Source organism: Pomacea canaliculata, linkage group LG1 (genome assembly GCF_003073045.1).
Source record: "Pomacea canaliculata isolate SZHN2017 linkage group LG1, ASM307304v1, whole genome shotgun sequence".
Lineage (NCBI taxonomy): Eukaryota > Metazoa > Mollusca > Gastropoda > Architaenioglossa > Ampullariidae > Pomacea > Pomacea canaliculata.
Window position 1 is genome coordinate 11,957,112 of NC_037590.1, and position 18,519 is coordinate 11,975,630.

At 42.1% G+C, this 18,519-nt stretch overlaps 1 non-coding gene and 1 pseudogene across 1 annotated transcript; both read right to left on the minus strand.

The window, feature by feature from the left end:
* Positions 1–2,576: 2,576 nt before the first annotated feature.
* LOC112564246 lies at positions 2,577–17,269 on the minus strand (annotated as a pseudogene).
* Positions 17,270–18,271: 1,002 nt separating this feature from the next.
* Trnaa-agc lies at positions 18,272–18,344 on the minus strand. Its single transcript has one exon. It is a non-coding gene; the product is annotated as a tRNA-Ala (tRNA).
* Positions 18,345–18,519: the final 175 nt, after the last annotated feature.

An 18,519-nucleotide genomic window follows, 5' to 3' on the forward strand; every position in this document is an offset into this window, starting at 1 on the left:
GGCTGTAGCTATTCAAAATATTGAAGTTTAAGAACTGACGCCCTTTATGGAAACGGAATGTTAGAAACTGGTCAGGGTAGATAAGAAAGATATTTGTGCTTTACTGGTAAGTGGTCCTCGATGATTAAGTACACTATTTTTCCAATTCCCCGCATTCCCTTAAAACATTAACATTAGGGTTACATTTGCCCCACACTAAGAATACAAGTTACAGAGATCAGCACACACATTCACTCATATTCACATGCATGTACCCGTGCACAGAAGACAAACAACGCCCTAATATTGCGCTCCTTTCCTGTCCTTCCGGTAAACTTTAGCAGTTTTTACTGCCCGCAAAGCTGTTAAAGAAACTTAAGGCAACTGGCTGATTACTGAATCCCAACAGTTACTGACCTCAAGACGAATGTCTGTGCCAACTGGTACTAGCTTCAAATATATATGAATTTGAAATAATGACCATAGGTCACGTTTGCAGCCTGTGATATGACCACAGATAACAACTCCTTGCACAGTTCTGTTTTACCAATGAAAATACGAGACTGTAGACCGGAACAAAGATTTCAAAAATAACTTCTATGACTGCATCGTATAAAACTGCAGTTTACAGCCGTTTGTACAATGACATAAAAACAACTGCAAGTGTTTCAAAATGGATGAAAAAATCCGCGAAACTCACACTCTAAATCAAATGAGACATGAAAAGAATGGGAGAAATGTTCACCTCGGTTCAGTGCTTTCCCCCAACCACCTCTGTGCAAATTGCCAGGGCAGAAATAGTTTCTCGTGCAGTAGACAAAGATTAGTTCTATTTCCAAAACATAAGCCATTTTCAATGCCAACATAAAGGCTACAAATGCACGGCCCTTATCTGACAGCCAATCACTTTGATAAATTGGTGAAGCAATAGTCAATGGAGAAACATAACACTAACACAACATAATGACTAGCCTATGGTTGCCATGTTATTTACATTATTTGAAGCTTAAAAAGCAATTCTATTAGCACCAATGATATATTACATTCATAATACTCCCTCCACCCCCACAAAAAAAGAAGCCAGATGAACAGATGACATCGCTTTTCTTGTTGTATTAAAGAATTAAAACGACAGTGAAATCTGCTAACAGCAGATAGAGAGAGAGGGGGGGGGAAGAGGGGAGACATAAAATTACTTATAAACAGAGTTAGTATGTTCTAAAATTGCCCAGGGTTAGCAAGAAAATAAAATTGCCAAACTATTAAAATGAAAACAGGACATCTGGGAAACTGCATACTAAGACGGTAGAGCTAGACAACACACAAATGGAAGACATTGTACATTTTGATCAGTGGTGTGTTGCTTAGCCAGTTATTTTCTGTCGAAAAGAAAACGCACACCTCATAGCACCTCCGTACCCTCCACCCCCGACTCATAATAACTTCAAAAAATGAAAATAAAATCAACATTCAATCGGGTTTTCTCACCCGTCGCGGCTGGCATTCCGCAGGTCACTGTGGGCAAGATGGCGCTGCTTTACCTACTGCTGACATCCTAGAACAGTCATCGGGCTTGCAAATATGCAATGTACGACATTTTAAGACTGCTATTAACATCATGACTTCATTTTATGCCTACGGTAAGGCACGCTAATAAACATATATATATAAACGAACCGACTTATAATATTTATAGACTGATTGTGCGTTTACTTTTACTTGTTTGATCAAGTTGCTCTTACAAGTTCTCCTTCACAATCAACCGCTTGAAGATACTACATATACATACTACTGATATTTAAAATCAGGATTCAACTACAAGACACCTCTGAAGCGACTTTCTAAAAACTCCACTAGCATTCCTCCCACGGACTGAGATATTTTGCTAATAACGTGCAAAACAAACCAAAAAAAAAAAAGGAAAGAAAAAGGAAAAAAAAATCACTCTCAAAATATACAATGCAGCTTTTTCTTGACAAACCCTGACCTTTGCAGTGCTTTTAAGGATCAGAAAGGTACCTACGGTTAACTCAGCTCTTAATCAACTCTTGTTTTACTTGATACCTATCGGTTACCTGTATTATCATCACAAGTGCCACCACCCTGTTTTGCAATGACTTGACTGGGCAAAACGGTCTACAATTTCACTCATGCCCCTCGCACTCTTCTCTTTCTCAGTTTCTCCTCTCTTTCTCTATCGAGCCAATGCATATTAACAAAAAGTTCAATAATAATAATTAAAAAAATCCGTAGATCACAAGATTAAAGTGTTCCGTCCTTCAGCATACCTTCAAAGCACACAACATGGGCTGGACTTCCGCTAGTGTTGCTTGGTGACTCGTGTCACGTGCTAACAACAACAAAACCATCTCGCAAGGCCATGGTTATACAAGTGTAGCTTCGGCCGTGCACGAGACAGTTCTCCGTGGGCAGCAATGCAAATAACTTTCATGTGAAAATGTTCTTTTCAAGATATCTGCACGGGTAGGTGGGAGGGTTTTTAAAATAAACCGAAACCGTGGATGCTCTTGCCTCGTCCTTATAAACTACCCACCCCTGTCCCTTTGCTCCTGTCCCTCAGCTTGAAATAAAACAATTTTGACTTTAGTACTCCCCCATTCTATACCTTCACTGTAATGGGGTAAGCGGTGAAATCCTTGAAAAGAGGGTGAGAAAAGGGACAAAGTGGGGTAAAAGGGTGTCGTCGTCTCACGGAGAGGCCAGGGGTTGCTTCTCCTTATCGCTTGGGTCCACCGCCAACGTAGGAGGCACCACATCATCTTCGTCGCGCGCCTTCTTGCTGCGGTACAGCTGCCACATCTTGTCCACCAGGTCGTCACCACCAGGTCGGTGGAGTTCTTGGCGATGACACGCATGACGAAGACGCCGTCGTCACGCAGGTAGGAGTCGGCGAACTTGTGGCACAGCTTCTTGTCGAAGCCCGTCTGCAGCTGATTGTTAATCTTCAGGTACTTCTTGATGTAGGCGGCGCGGTTGCGCTTCACCACCACGCGGTACAGCCAGGCCAACAGGTTGATGCACGTGAGAGTGGCCACCAACACCAGCCAGAACCAGAGGAAGATAAAGATCTTCTCGTTGAAAAGGTTGATGGGCAACACGCACTGCACGGTCCAAGTCTGGATGTTGGCCAGCTGCCGGATACGGAAGTCGCACAGCGTCACGCGCGGGAAACGTGGAGACTCCTTCCACGTTTCGTCAGACCCCAGCTTTGCCAGCACCTCGAAGCCGTACAGGTTGTAGTCGGTAGCCAGAAAGGCATTGAGTATGAAGAACTGTGATATAACGTTGGCTGCATACAAAACCTGTGCAAAAAAAAAAAAAATCCCTTTAAAAAATGTTTGGCGTACTTAAGTATGGCTAATAAGTGATTCTCAAAGTAGCGTTCTGTAGCTTTATACAAACCCATTATATAAGCAAATGTGACAAATCTTCACCTTTACTACCTTAAGTAGCTTATAAGGGTGACTTTTGCCTAGTCCACAGGCTTGATCATCGTACACACCTTGACGAAAAGGTAGAAAGCGGTGAGGTAGGTGCCGGCACGTTTGTTGCAGAAGAAACAGCAGAAACGCGCCATCTTCTGCTTGGCACGCACTAGCACGTTCCAGTGGTACTGGCGGTGTGTTTCCAGCCAGCGGTCCAGGTACTTGGCGATGTGGTCGATGGTCTTGTCACGGTCCTCCGGCGAGCCCAGCTGGGTCTTCTCTGCCATCTCCACCACTTTGTCCAGGTTGATGCCAGAGCCGCCGTTGAACAGACGCCATATGATGTTTGGAAATTTGAACATAAATGCCTGTGGACATAAGTCAAACGCTTTTCAAATTTTCTGAGGGTTATTTGGGAGAGGATACCTTTATATCAAACAGAAAGCAGCCTCGATCAATAGTTAATCTGGAAGATCAAAACCTCATCCACTTTCCTCGTTCCACAGACGACGATTAAATTTAACTAAATAAAAGCAACACATCCAACCGATATTTTCAAGTACAACAACGGAAAGCTGATATTAAAATGAAAACCAAGCATGTAAGAAATGCATATAAAAAGTGTTACTCGTGTTGTTCTGACATCGATTATCCAAATGCAGCTGACGACAGCGAAGCAAGAAAGAATTAACAGAAAGTACTTGCCTGCAGGAGAAGAATGAGTGGCACCCACTGGTAGTAAGTCAACTCTTCATTTTCTCGTTTGATCACGTCCAATGGAATGGCTTCGTCCATGGCAATGTAATAAGTGTTTTTAATCCAGCAGTAACTTTTGGTGTAGTCGACATAGGCACCGGTGAACTGAAATAATGGTTTAGTTAACGTGCGAGATGGATAACAAGGTGTCTGTCATAAGCAACCATAAAATAAAAACAATAAAATGTATAAGTTATGAAAAAAACATCATTTGACTAACTGAAAACGTTTGTCAATCCACGTCCTCCTCGCCGCTTCAAAACAAATAATATATAAACCAATACCATGCCACATCTACTCACTTCGGCAGGACACCAGCAGTGAATGGGGTCGCCCACAAACTGCCCCGTGGACACGATGACTGCAAACATAGCGAAAAGAAACACCGTCCACACATGATTCAAACGGTCTGTCCAGTCGTCGTTACTGGCTCCCTGCAACTTCTTCAGCGACGGGACGCCGCCGATGACTGCTCCTATCGACCTGAGGACAGACAAGATGTTTTCTGATGAACAGTGTCCCATCAGCACTATTTCCCAACAGCTTTAAGTTAATAGTTTAGTTCTGCCCAACGATAACAAGAAATACAGATTTCAATTTTCTGACAGCAAGAAAAAAAGGAAGTGAGAAGCTGTCTGGAATAAGATTTACATATCATAATTTACAGCCTACACAAAGGAGAACGAATTCTACATGTCTGTAGTTGGTAGGAGGAGAGAAGCTCCTAGTTTCTCGAGGTGATTTTTTTGTGAGATCCGTTCTTTACTTAGCAAGTCTCATTTTCATGTTACTTCTAATGCAGTTCATTCGGTTTATAGCTAGAAAAAGTCTTTTGTGTGGCGCCAACAGCTAAAAATGCACAGCTGGTGACAAATGAACTATTAAATACCTAACAGTACTTTATTCTTTAAAGGAATGTTAGTTGTTGAGAGTAGAATCCGTCTATGCAAATGCACATTGTGTTAGAACTACAACAGGTAGTGCACTACACAAACTCCATTTGTAAATCGTCTTCGAAGCCCACCTCCACCCCACTTTCATTGCTCGAGTTCTACTCGTACACACTTCACCGCAATAAACATTTACCAGACACGTTTATTCACCTGACGATGAACAATTTTCTTCCAATTTTTAATCGAAAACAGGTGAGCGTACGAAGATTGTGTTTTAAATTACTAATATTCGTCATAAAAGTTCCAAGTGTAGTCTACCAATCAGAAAACATTTATCAATAGCTTCAGTGCAATTCCCCCTCGCTCCTGCTTTCTGTCGTCAACAACTGACGATAAGCCACTCCCTTAACCTCCGACCTAAGCAGCTGTGCACGTTCACAAAGCAAACTGAACCATGCCAATACCCACTGCCTCCCATGTCGAGCAAACGTCTTGCCCATTATAAGCATTGAAAAGGTCATGATGATTCACAAAACTTCTCAATAATAATAATAAAAAAATCTTTGTAGAAACTTGATATTCGTTCTCCATCCTAGTAGTGTAAAACAACAAAGTTTGTCACCAAACAAGTAGGAATATGGGATTGATTCCGTACTTTTTAGCTACGTGCATTGCTAAGAATCAACTCTGCACCCAGCCGTGCAGGTCCGGGTATTCTGTGTGAAATAGATGTTTGCCTTAATGTAATGTTGACATCCTATGAGGACTGACTACGATGAAGCAAGTAATGAGACATCACCCAGCGTTCTAAGTGGCACCGGATGGCATTTCAAAAGAATGCTGGAATGGGCGTACACCCTCGACATTGCGTGGACATACTCAAGACCACAACATTCGTCACAACCCTGTAGAATTAGCAAGGTCAGCGCGTTCTTTCAACCTGCAAAAGGGCGAGATCGCACGCGGGACGCTATTTTCAACCATTTATTTGCACGCTTTTTTTCTGGGCAAGTGTCGGAGAATTGGGGAGTGGGGATAGAGGAGCTCAGCAGATCATGGCTACATGCACAGAGTAGACGAAAACAGTAAATGAACAACTGGCTGTGATGCCTGTGGGAATCGCGAATACTAAGGACCTCGCATAGCCTGGCTTTGTTTAGTCTTGCAGTACCGATCTCGTGATGCCGAGCTACTTAGGGAGGGCGAAGGATCATGTGGACAAGGCACCTCTTGTGTATGCAGTAAACAAAGCACCACCTGCATCACAACCTAACGTCCAGTGCCACCCTTTATCGTCCTCCAGTATTCACAATCCATTCCTTTCTATGGACACCCCGCGTTCTCCCAGCCTAGTCAGGAGTCCACGTAGAACTGAGAAACCGTTAGTGAAATCTGATCACACTGCTTGTGATAAGTGCTGGCGCCTACGACAGGGGAAATGGCGGGTGAAGGTGACTGACTAGTGAGAACTGGTGTAAAATTTCTAACAACAGCTCTGTTTACGGTGAAGCGATACCTGGTATTAACACTTTATGACTTTATACAGGCGAAGACATCGTACTGTATATTAATTATACGTATAGATGTTGCATAGAGACATGAACTTTGCTAATGATCTTAAACTATTAAACCCCTCTGACGTGATGTAACGGGCAGACAATACGATTTAAATAGACGTGCATGCAAAAAACAACAACAAAATGTGCAGACACATGTTTACAAAAGCATCAGTTGGTCTGCCGCTAGCCAATTTCCTATTCGCACGAAGACAGAAGCACGCATCAATCCACGGCAGACGTTTATCCCTTAGAGTGCAAAAAAGAGAGAGAGAGAAGGGGATAGAGGGAGGAGGAAACATGCCGTGGATCGCGGTGTTCTCGCGCGCACACAGAGAGCGAGACACGTGTGACATGTCAGGGTCACAGTGGCTCCAACACGCTGCATCCCCCTCAAGGCTAGCAACCGTGTACACGTCCCCTCCCAACACATCCCCTTCCCCACTACACACCCCCTTCCTTCTCAACAAGGCTGGGAATCCTTTCAAAGCTTGCTTGCTCCGCTCGACATTCGCCCGCCATGTACCTCCGCTCGTGACCTGCGCACGCGTGAGCCTTGTGACCCCGGTAATATCGCCATGTGACTAGCGACCAGGATCATTAAACACACGCTTTAACAATGTTTAAAGGTTTTCTACGGTCTTCTCATTAATTTTTGTTCGAATTAGTTTGAATTGCGAAATGCGCTAAAGTCGTATATCGGTGTAAGGCGGGGTTTAAGAGAGAGAGAAAGGATAACTGACTATGTCCCCCGTCTCCTCCTCAAACGTGTGTGCGTACATCGCCTATCTCGTAGAAGGTGGTGGATAGGGTTTAAATTAAATTTAAAAAAAGGTCTTTATCATCCCCGTCGACAGTCCTTACCTAGCAATCTTTATTTCTACAGGCAACACCCGCGTCCCTTGCAATCTTGACCACAGACCGCAGCCAGAGCGTGACGACCCTAGTAGTAGCCAGACGCCGTGACAAATGGCCGATAACAAGGACCTTGCGTATGTTCTGTTGAAGATTATTCATTTGATTACATATCTCGAGCCGACGCCAAGGTCTGTTTAGGCACGAACTTGTATTACTGGACTGCTGGCAGACGATTTTTTTCCCAGCTAACTCCTAAAACGAGGCATTAGGCTACAAAGCTTCCGGTTGGCAGACAGACAGCAATCCACCTATACACGCCCATGGTTTAGGTAATGACACTTGCGGATATCAACTAAGCCAGTTCTTACAAATCTACCATTTGTTTGTTTTCTAATTTTCAGCATACTGTACAAATCGTTGCTCTGCGGGGCGATAATAAATTATGTGACATAAACTGACAAAGTATATATATATATGTAGAATACACAATCGGGTGCTTTCGTGACAGGCAGCGTTGATTTGTCAAAGAAATCAGGAGAAATATAATTTGATAGCCGACAACATGTTTATGGCTGTACATAGCTCGATCCATTCAAATGTCTGTACATATCCCGAGTCGTTCGGTGATAAAGACAGCTGACAAGTTGAACTGGGAGGATCTCGCAAAATTACAGAATTATTTGAAAGATTTTGATTTTACACTTTTCTATTTCTGTGGACAAAACTTGGGTGTATAAATGTTGAACTGTTTATAAAAGCTTACATTTTTAGGGCTCTTGAATGATACTTTAAATGGCTATTTTAAAGATATGTCAGCAGAGAGGGTTGTAATGCGGCAACAGCAATAGTCAGGAATACACGCAATAAAACGGACGACTGTCAAGCACAGGACATCAGCCAGCATTTTTCTATTTTCACTGGAGCTGACATTTCTAATAAACATCCTGCATCTGCATGTCTTCCCTTCATCCATCTTTATTGGCCGCTTTTATGTCTTACATTTGGTCGTGACTGATTCTATTAATAGAAATCACCAGTTGACCCGATCAGTGAGCGAGCAAGTGAAAGACCTGTTCATGGTTGCTTGTGTGTGTGTGTTGGGTGCAATAGGGAGGATAACACAAACGACCTGAGACCGAGGTAGGTAGCGTCACGGTACAAAGGTCACCGCACTTGTGCACCTCGTCCGTCCCCAGGGAACCCAGAGCCCTTGCTTTCATCAGAACGAGCATGCATGGAGGGACAGGCACTGTATACACACGCTCACACCACGCGCATCTATGCACAAGAAACAGACGTTACATACTTTCGAAGACCACCACTTCAAGAAGCACAAAGGAATTATTCATGAGTCCTCCCGTAGTTTTAGTTCTGTCACTATGATGTCCGGGAAAAAAAAAAAACCCACAGAAAACCCACACAAGTTTTACAACCCTCTTCGTGGAAGTGCGAGAGTTCCCATCGCAGCAAATTTCTCTGCCTAGTCTACACTCTACAGTCTACAGTAATCTATGATCCGTAAACAAGGGTCGCAAATAATGTAAACAATCCTCCACCTGGTCAACAAGGCAGGAAATTGCGCGGGAGGGGGGAAACGAATCGCTTTACGTGGCGCGTGCTTCACCGCACGTTCGCCCCTCCCGCCTCCTAGGACGTCATCACGTAGTAGATCGTGTCTATACAAATGTATATACCTATACAAGCATGTGCCTTTGCAGACTGACAACATCTCAACAGATGTTTGCGTCTGTGAGGGGGTTATTAAATCGGTTAATACTGCATAACTGTAATCTACGCGAAACTTGCGTTGTCTCCCTTTACGAGAGAACTCTGTTTTGACAGGCAGGTGAGTAAGTAGTTTTAAAGTAAAACGTTTTGCATCAGTGATAGTCTGTTCAAAATATAAATGAACCATTGACTTAGCGAAGTCGTGGTATTGCATCGTTCTTTCTGTAACAAGTCGTAGTAGTAGTAGGCCTTTAAGGGTCTTCGGGACTGAATCCAGATGTCTCGAATAAACAGGTATTGGTTATTTCGAGAGCTTTCGTACACGACTTCTACCACAAAGAACCATTTCGTGATTTCTAGGAGGGTTTATACAGAGTGGAAATTTGCCTTTCTTAGATTAGAAGATACTTTTCCTGTGAAGAATAATGGCGAACAAACCAACACCGAAAGGATTGTTCTGAATGTGTTTCCCTTGAATATCCTGAGGTAAACTTTTTAAGAAATCTTATTTATCACGGACCGAGTTTACGACTTGTTCTCACGTTCTCCTCACAAAGCAAGTTTTAGTAATCAACGAGCTGACTAAACGTGCACTAGACGGTGACCTATGAGATCGATTTCTTCAACAATGACATGCACGCCAGAAATGTTTACCTATCAGACAAAACAACAACAAAAAATAAGCAAGATAGTCTTTGGCTTCCCCCCATGATTGCGTCATCAGCTTTACCCTGTGTAAACACGCGGGGGGCTGGTGTGGTGCCTTTTCAGTGGAATCAACTGCATCTTGGTAACACTTTACACACTCGGGATGTTACTCAGCTTGAGGCGAGCAGTTTCGGCTGTTGCCGGAGAGTTTATGCAACTGGATGGTTTCGGTGGGTATACAGGGAAAGTGAGCCAGGATGGGGGACAGATCATCGTGGCAGTGGTGGTAGTATTGTAACACTGAGATGCACTAAAGATTTCAGTAAATGTTTCCACATAATTTCATCGGTGTGGAGACTTTATTGAGCACCTATACATAGGACATTGTCTACCCAGTCCCTTGCAGTGTCCACTAGTGGATCTGAAGTGTGCGCGTGTGTTGCTTGACAGTAGTAGTATTGGGTGAGATCACGTGATTTGTATTGTAAGTTACCCTTTCCTGGATAGGTAGCCGCTACTGCCTGTATTGGGAGACACATCAGTTACCTGTACTAATGGTGATTTCATAGTCGTGTCACGATTATAATTAGAACCAATCAGCTTACTGATCGATGTTTCGCAGCAGTTATACATACATACAGTTGTTTTTTTCCCTCCAATAAACACTTTAACGACGTGCCAATTAAATTTAAAAAAACATATATCCTCAACAGCTGAAACGAAACACAAAAACATGTTCCTTTTTAGAGTTGTCATCAAATCGAAACAAGGCCCAGGATGTTGAACATTGTCACCACGAGACTTGACAGCGATGGGCAGGTGACGAAGCTTCTATGAAAGTGCCGAAAGTACGATCGACCGACGACTGTTGGCACTGTCCAAATCTCCAGGTCTTGTCCACTTAAAGAGTTCTCCCACCTGTCCTCGTCCTCACCAACAAGCTAAGCGCTGTTCATGTGGGTGCCATACATAGGATTCCACATATACGCTTTAGCGGGTACGTACAGCAATACACCCAGTATTCATCAGTGTACCAAGTGTACATTGTGATTTAGTGAACCAAGTATAAACTATTCACCGGTGTATCAACAGTATTCCAACAACTCGAGTGTAAAATGTACACCTATCTACCGAGTATCCAATGTGCACCATGATACCAAATGAGCATACAACCATGCCTGTCTAGTCTAAATCACATAATTGTGGTGGACGGTGAGGCAATACCTCTAGTGGTTATAGTGATTAGTCACTGAGCTGTAAACACATTCTAAAGCCTTGTGCACAGCAGAATGGCTTGTTCCCCAACTGACTAGCCACCGGCAGAAAGTGAGGCCACTCGTTACACGTGGGACTGTTGCCACTACCACATGTGTACAGCGACTTCCCGTTCTCGCCAGCCTTGAATGAAGTGAGAGAGGATGGGGTTTAAAGATGTGTAGTGATATTGCGTTAACGACGACTGACAGGGTGGTACCGAAACTCCCACCGCCGTGCTCAGTCAGCACCGGAAAATACGCGGCGACAGCGAAACGCCGAGCTTCCCACTCCTGTCCTTTTTTAAATAAAACTGATCACGTGACGTATTATTGCGTCAGGTCTAAGGATCCCTTACACCAGCAAATACGACTCCTACAGGAGGGATGAGGAGAGGTACGACAGTCTTGAGTTGTTTTTCTTTTTATATCAAGTTTATTACGGAGCGAAAATAAACTGGCTCGAGTTCAGGCTCTTGAGTTCAATGACGCATGCTTGACAAACTGTCGGTGGCAGACAAAAATACACTGCAAGGCTGAGGCGCCTCGATTAAAAAAAATAATAATAAAAACCCGCAATACAGGGTTAGGTGTTTGGTGACACACTAAGGGCAGAAAATAAGCAGAATATTAATTATTGCTTTTGAACTTTTCACCAATGGGGATCTGGTTCTAGTGACAGGGAGTCTCCGACAACACATCCGGCGATCACCGGACCTCTAGCCTGAGAACCTGTAAATAAAATGCTGGCGGCGGAGTAGGTGAGAAAAGCAAACCTCAAGCTTTATGGCCGTGTTGCGTCTGTTTCTTAAACATAAATGTGAAAATCTGATTAAATTCAGAAATAGACCAAGCTTATAAAATCAGATAACTGATTTAGTCAGCTGTTCAGGGGTAGGGGGATGCACCCAGTATCTTGAGAGAACAACGTGCAGCTTACAACGAGTCACGTTCCATGGCGGCCACGTCTTAGTGCGGACCTGAAAGGCGTCAGTGATTTTCTTTTCAGATAATCCGTGGAATATATATTTTCTTGAGTCTGTCAAACATCAAGCTCCAGTGACTGTAATAGCGTTTGTTATCATTCATCTGTTGACACTCGGGAAAAGAAACTTCCTATTGGGATATTTGATAATTAGTTGATTAAATTAGTAACTTTGAGGCTGTGCTTTAAGAATTAGTTTTTCGTCAACAATTAAGCATAATTTTATTATGTGTTGTACCATATTTCTTTACCCAATGAGGCAGATTTAGTTGATATAATTAACAAATGAAGAAAAGAACTCGTAAATGTCGAGGCGACTGCGTGAGTGTCTGTGACAAACATCAAGTGATGGGCAAGAGAGAAATGATGGAGACTGGTACAAAGGACATGCTGCCATCGTTACAAGGTCTTCAACCTCGAAAGCGCAACGAGCGTGGGACCAGGTCACTTGAACACGTTGTCATCTAGACGCAAAGGTCACCTGGGTCACTCCTCTCCGAGGCAAGTATTGTACACAATATACAGCAAGGCCAACGCAGGAGCTACCAGGTTCATTTTGTCTCGTCCGCGTCTGATTCCCCACACACACACACAAACACTCAAAAGAGCGGGTGGGGTAGGAGAGATCCGCTTAGATATCCTGCAGTTATTATTTTCTTTTTACTATTCATTTCCCGACGACGACATGCGCACAGAAATTGCTTCTGCGTTGTTTAAGGTCTTTCCAGAATTAGGAAAATCATTTCTTGTTCTCTCAAAATTTACCTGATAGCAGTGTGTGCAACTGATCTAAATTTGCAAGAAGTACACACCCTACCCTCAAGATTACCCTCCCCCCGACACGAGCAAACCATTTTAGTGCACATTTTACAGTCACAAACGAGCACAACACGCATCTGACCTATCTGCTTTGTTTACTACACCAAAAAGATGAAGCTGCTACGTACTATGGGTAGAACAGATTAAGATAAGCTTGTTTATGCCAACCTCTACCTACAGTTAACTGTTAGTAAACATTCTCTAAAATATTTGTTAAACTCATTCGCACAATTGGTTACACCATAGCTTCAAGGACTAAGAAAAAGCTGCATATTTGCACAACACACTTTGATAAACAAAACAATTACTCGGCCCTGCCAGTGGTAGTGGGTATAAACAGCATCACGAGTATTTGAAGAGGCGAAGTGGTTATCATAATAAACTCTTCGAGTCTGATGAACAGCAAAGGCCAAGCTGGAGGAGCCGACTGCCAAGTGACTACAGCACTGACGTCCAAACTCGAAGGCCCGCCGGTTCAATACCCGTGTGGCAAGGAGAATTTACCCACACACACACAGACCACCACCAACCCCGACAATCTAGCTGTCATTCTATATGGTTGTGGGAAGGAATAGAAGGGAAAAGAGATACACGCAGCTAGTCTCTAAAACATCTCTCCCCACTAATGACCTTAATGTTTTGAGACGACCTTTTATCTTTTTGAAGGACACAAGATGGAACAGTTCGGATTCTCCCTAGTGCTAAGAAAATTAGATAAGGCAAAAGAAGCACGAGAGACGGGTTCAAGGAATTAATCACTATCAGCGTAGTCCACGTATCGTAAGGTTCTTCTAAAAGCTCACTCTAACCAGCAGTCAAATAAGTAAATTTTTTATTTGCTTCGCAGTTTGCACACATCGGCAAACATTGCAACCAAGGGACCTAGCGATGTAACCTAAGCATACACATATCATTTCCAGGGTGCACAATCTCATGACTACTGTAATAACAATTTGCTTCAGATTCCGCGAAATCAGACTACGGTGTGTTACTACTACTAGCAATCGCTCTCAACCATCATTTCCCGCTTGTGTGCCCTCTGAGCTGTGTTGTTGATGTCATAAGTTCATCCACGCGCTGGATTTCTATGATGAGGACGGTATACAGGAAGCACGAGGTTAAAGCCTACGGAAATTCTTTGTAACTGTGGGCGACTCTGCTTTAGCAGCAGCTAGAGAACCTCAATAAGAATCGGCACACCAGGGGCGTGGATGAGGAAGGGGATTGGTTGGCAGAAACAAACTGAGAAAAGCTGCTAGCATATCCTCTCTTCGGTCGAAGATCGGTAACTTCGACAGCACCCCTTGGATGCCGAAGCGGGAGTTCGCCAGGAACCCTCGGGGCGTTTCACAGCTGCAGGTGGTCATAACAAAGCCCATGCTCATTGTACACCACGTGCGTCTTACGCAACACTGTGTGTAACAACAGGGTTAAGATGACACACCATTGTTCACTAAGCACCCCGATCACAATATCAGCGAAAGACAAAAGATCACGAAGAAGCGAACAGCGATGACAGCTTCTGTTAAGAACATGAGTCAGGGCAACGGAAACCACTGAGAAGTAAGCAGGAAGGCCGAGTTGTATTGCACAGTAAGGGGCCGCTAGCACTACTAACACTTTATTCACTGTAATGCTGTTCCAGTCCCCTTCACATTCACAGACAGCAAGATCATCTACAAATGTTTGTGCTCGCTATCCCAGACTCGCGACATGCTTATCAACAACAACAACAGCACTAGAACTTTGTTTACTTTGCTGGTCCATCATGGTCACCGCTAACCTATTTGATTAGAGGGGTGGGGTCAGGGTCAACTACTTTCTTCTGTCTGGCCTTTATGCACGGTGGACCGGCTGGGTCCAGTTTCAACTGTTACAACACTGTACCTCCTTAGCAATCATACCTTGGTTCACAGGTCAAGGGCACAGCTACAGTGTCTGAAACTTTATTGACTGCTGGTACTGAGCTTATTAACAACAAAGCTATTTCTCAAAGGTAAAAAATGAGTCCACACTGATATCTAAAAACTGATTTTCAAACATTATGACCCAAAGTTGAGGACAAAGGCAACAATGGGGGTCTATTTTCATTACACCCCCTGACACTAATGCATCATGAAGCACAGGCCTACAAACTGGAATCAACATCAATTGTTACACACAGGACCTTAGTATGTAAACTGAGCAATCCTTTACCACAAATCACACACATCTCCATCATCCTCAAATTCATCGGAAATAAACAGTTATCCAGACAACTATATCACACTCACCACCTTTGTCACCCAACATCCACACTTCTCCAGTTAATCTTAAAAGTCCATCTCTACTTATTTCATTAATATTCATTCTTGTCTTGTTTTCAAGTCAAATTTTACAAAAGTGGTCAGAAGGAAAAAAATTGTTGTGTCCTCATGTGAATCAACAATGCTAATGCTAGCTTAAAGCAATCCTGCCTCCTCCTTGAGGGGTGATGAAAATATCAGTTGATTCTCTACATCTCAGCTGGGGTTTAATTTGGGACGGACAAGGTTTGGGGATCAAGAACACTTTTCCTCGTGTTGTTATTTATTGATACATTTACCCATCCCCAAGAGTTGACATTCCAAGGCGTTTCTATAATAATAATATAATCTCACTAACTAGCAGGTTTAAACACTAAGACTTTGAATATTAGCACTTTCTAACACTGTTTGTTTGTTTGAAACAGTTTGCAGTTGGGAAAACCTTATTTGTCTAAATGTTTTTCTATTTCTTATTTGCCACCTTGTTTACTGATAGAAACTTGCTTAAAACCATGAACCTAAAAATTTTCCTAATCAGTAAGAGAGCAAATCATAATGTTGATAAATTGCTCATTTGCTTTTTCGATGTATGACCATCACTGCGATAATTATGTGAAAACTGACCATTTTTAGCTTCACTCAACCTCACTAGGAGTAAAAGTCTTATTAGCTAAAATGATACCACTGTTACTTCTCAAAAACATCCAGCTTCTAAAAATCATCTTAAGACCTAATAAGACAGTTGTTCACAAATGAAAAACTGTTAGCTTGTAGAAAGTTCAAGACAGCACTATGATCCAACTGAATTTGCATGAGAGCAGATAGCAAGAAAGGTAACAACAACACAGATAATAATTCAAATAAGTCTTTAAAAATAATACAATGGTCAACTGAACATTAGACGCAGGTCTGAGAAGTAAAATAAAAATCTTCAAAGAAAAATTATTAAAATAATCATGTAGAATCTTAAAACTTTTTGTAGTTTCAAGGCAGAACCTTCAATAATCATTTTAAAACACTTTGGCAAAAGTTAAATCTGAGAAATGCATGGTAATATCTTACTTTGCAATTGTAAGGCAACAGAGATGAGAAAAGAATCATCTGATTTTTCATAAAAACTGGTCTCTCAGTATTACCTAGATGTAAACTATTGACTGTTAATACTGTTGCGACACTGTTTTACTTCTCTGTTCATGGTCACATAAGCTTCACTAACCTAACACTTAATTTAACGCTACTGTTAGATGCTGTAAATACAGGCACTACATACTCTAGGCAGATATTTACATTAAATATAATATCTATGCCATTATCATTGCTTATCCTTTGATTTCTTGATATGCCACAAGGACCACAGTGAGATTAAAATTTCCGATATGTAAGGCTGTTGAAATGTTCTCTGCATGTCTGACTGATATCTTATAACTATAAACGGATACAATTCTACTCATCTTGTGTAATCGTGATTGTGATGTACGCAGCTACTGATATCAATGTGAAGTACCGTATATACGAAATTTCCAGAAACTGTCCTTTAAAAGTATTTTGCCTTTAGAAGCATACATTTCAATTTAAAATTTGAGACATGTAACAATATTACTGTGATCACTATAATCTGTACCGTTACATTCAGAATGTGGTCTCCCACTAGCAGGACTACATGTACTAGCAGTAACGGCGGTAAGGGCCTCTGAGTTACGAGGCAGCCATTCTGTACACAACCTAAATAGTAACTACATTGTACACAAAATAACAGGTCACAAAGACAAAGTGTTGTACAATAGTAGGATAGTATACTTACATTTTGGTTTCCGCCTACTTCTTATCGCTGATCTTCTCGAAAAGTTTCTTTGAAACAAAAAGTTTGCTAACTTGCTTCACCGATCTTCACCGCCCAACGTGACAGTCCACAACAGCCTCGATTTGAGCCTGAAGTGAGCCCTCGTCACAGAAGGGGAACACGTGTGTCACCCAAATTTAGAACGCATGCGTACGGAAGTCTGCCCATTGTCCAGCTGCAGTCCTTAAATTTAGTCGGTAGTCTTTTCTCGATTAGTAAGTAGGTTTTTAGACTGACCACCCTCAGAGATTAATCAGGTAACTGACAGAACTAATTCGTCACATATTTTGGGAGTGGGAATTCCTTGGGGCTCTGTTCGACATAGTATGAATTATTCTCTAAAAAATAATGTTTATACTGCAAACTTTATCTTCCTCTACAAAGATATCTATGATTACATGATACATATTTTTGAACTGTCTCTGTCAATGTCATCTTATTTTCTGCTTCTCTTTTTCTTAAAGAAAAAAAATAATAATGTAGCTACCTTCATCCCTACCAGGGCCCTACCATCGTCAACTGTCGCACTAACGTTTGCTAAAAGTCTCAGCCAATCAACGGACGTTTGAAAGTCGTTGTGCAGTGATGATGGTGTTTTTACCTGACGATGTGGATGGTCAATGAAAACCATAAATCCAACAATGTTCTAAAGAAAGAACTTCTGAGTCGGATCAAAGCATACTTAACTTCATGGAAACACGTCTAAGCTCATTTTTTAAGCAATCAGTAAACAAAGAAAACTGCGGCCCGCCTTGGAGAATAACGGCAGAATGATGAAATCCTGCAGATGTGTTGTTCTGCTGTAAAGCTAACATAAAAACTCGACTGTCGAGCAGAGTTTAGAAAATAAAAATGGGTGAGGTGGTTAGAATGGTTTTACTACCCATCACATGCCATTTAAACGAAAGATGGACAGAAATGGACAGCAAAACAGCAAACCAGTCTGTACATTGTCATGTTAATCTCATGGGTTTTGATTTTTCGATCGTTTTGCAGTTTAATACGCGCCTTCTTAAAATGATGATGGAATCCGTTAATTGTTAAATGGTAGTTTTTGGGTTTGTTTTTTTAAAGTGAATGCAACAATTAATATAGCCACGATAAGAGAATGATTCGAGCAATAACTCGTCCTATTTGCTTTAACATGTTATGTGCGTAAGAAACCTCTTTTAAGATATGTAATTAAAACACAAAGACCGGAAGAAAAGCAAAAAACATAACCCCATGGAGATGCGGGGTATCGATCCCCGTACCTCTCGCATGCTAAGCGAGCGCTCTACCATTTGAGCTACATCCCCGTTGTAACGTAAGAGCGCTATAGTAATATCTTATAATCAAACTAGCGATTACAACTATTTGTGATCATGTCAGAAGTTCGGGAAATTGTTTAGGGTTTTTAAAGGTTTCCCTTCTATTGTCCAAACCACGTGAAGTAATTAAGACATCAGATTTCTGTACGCTGTATGTAAACGA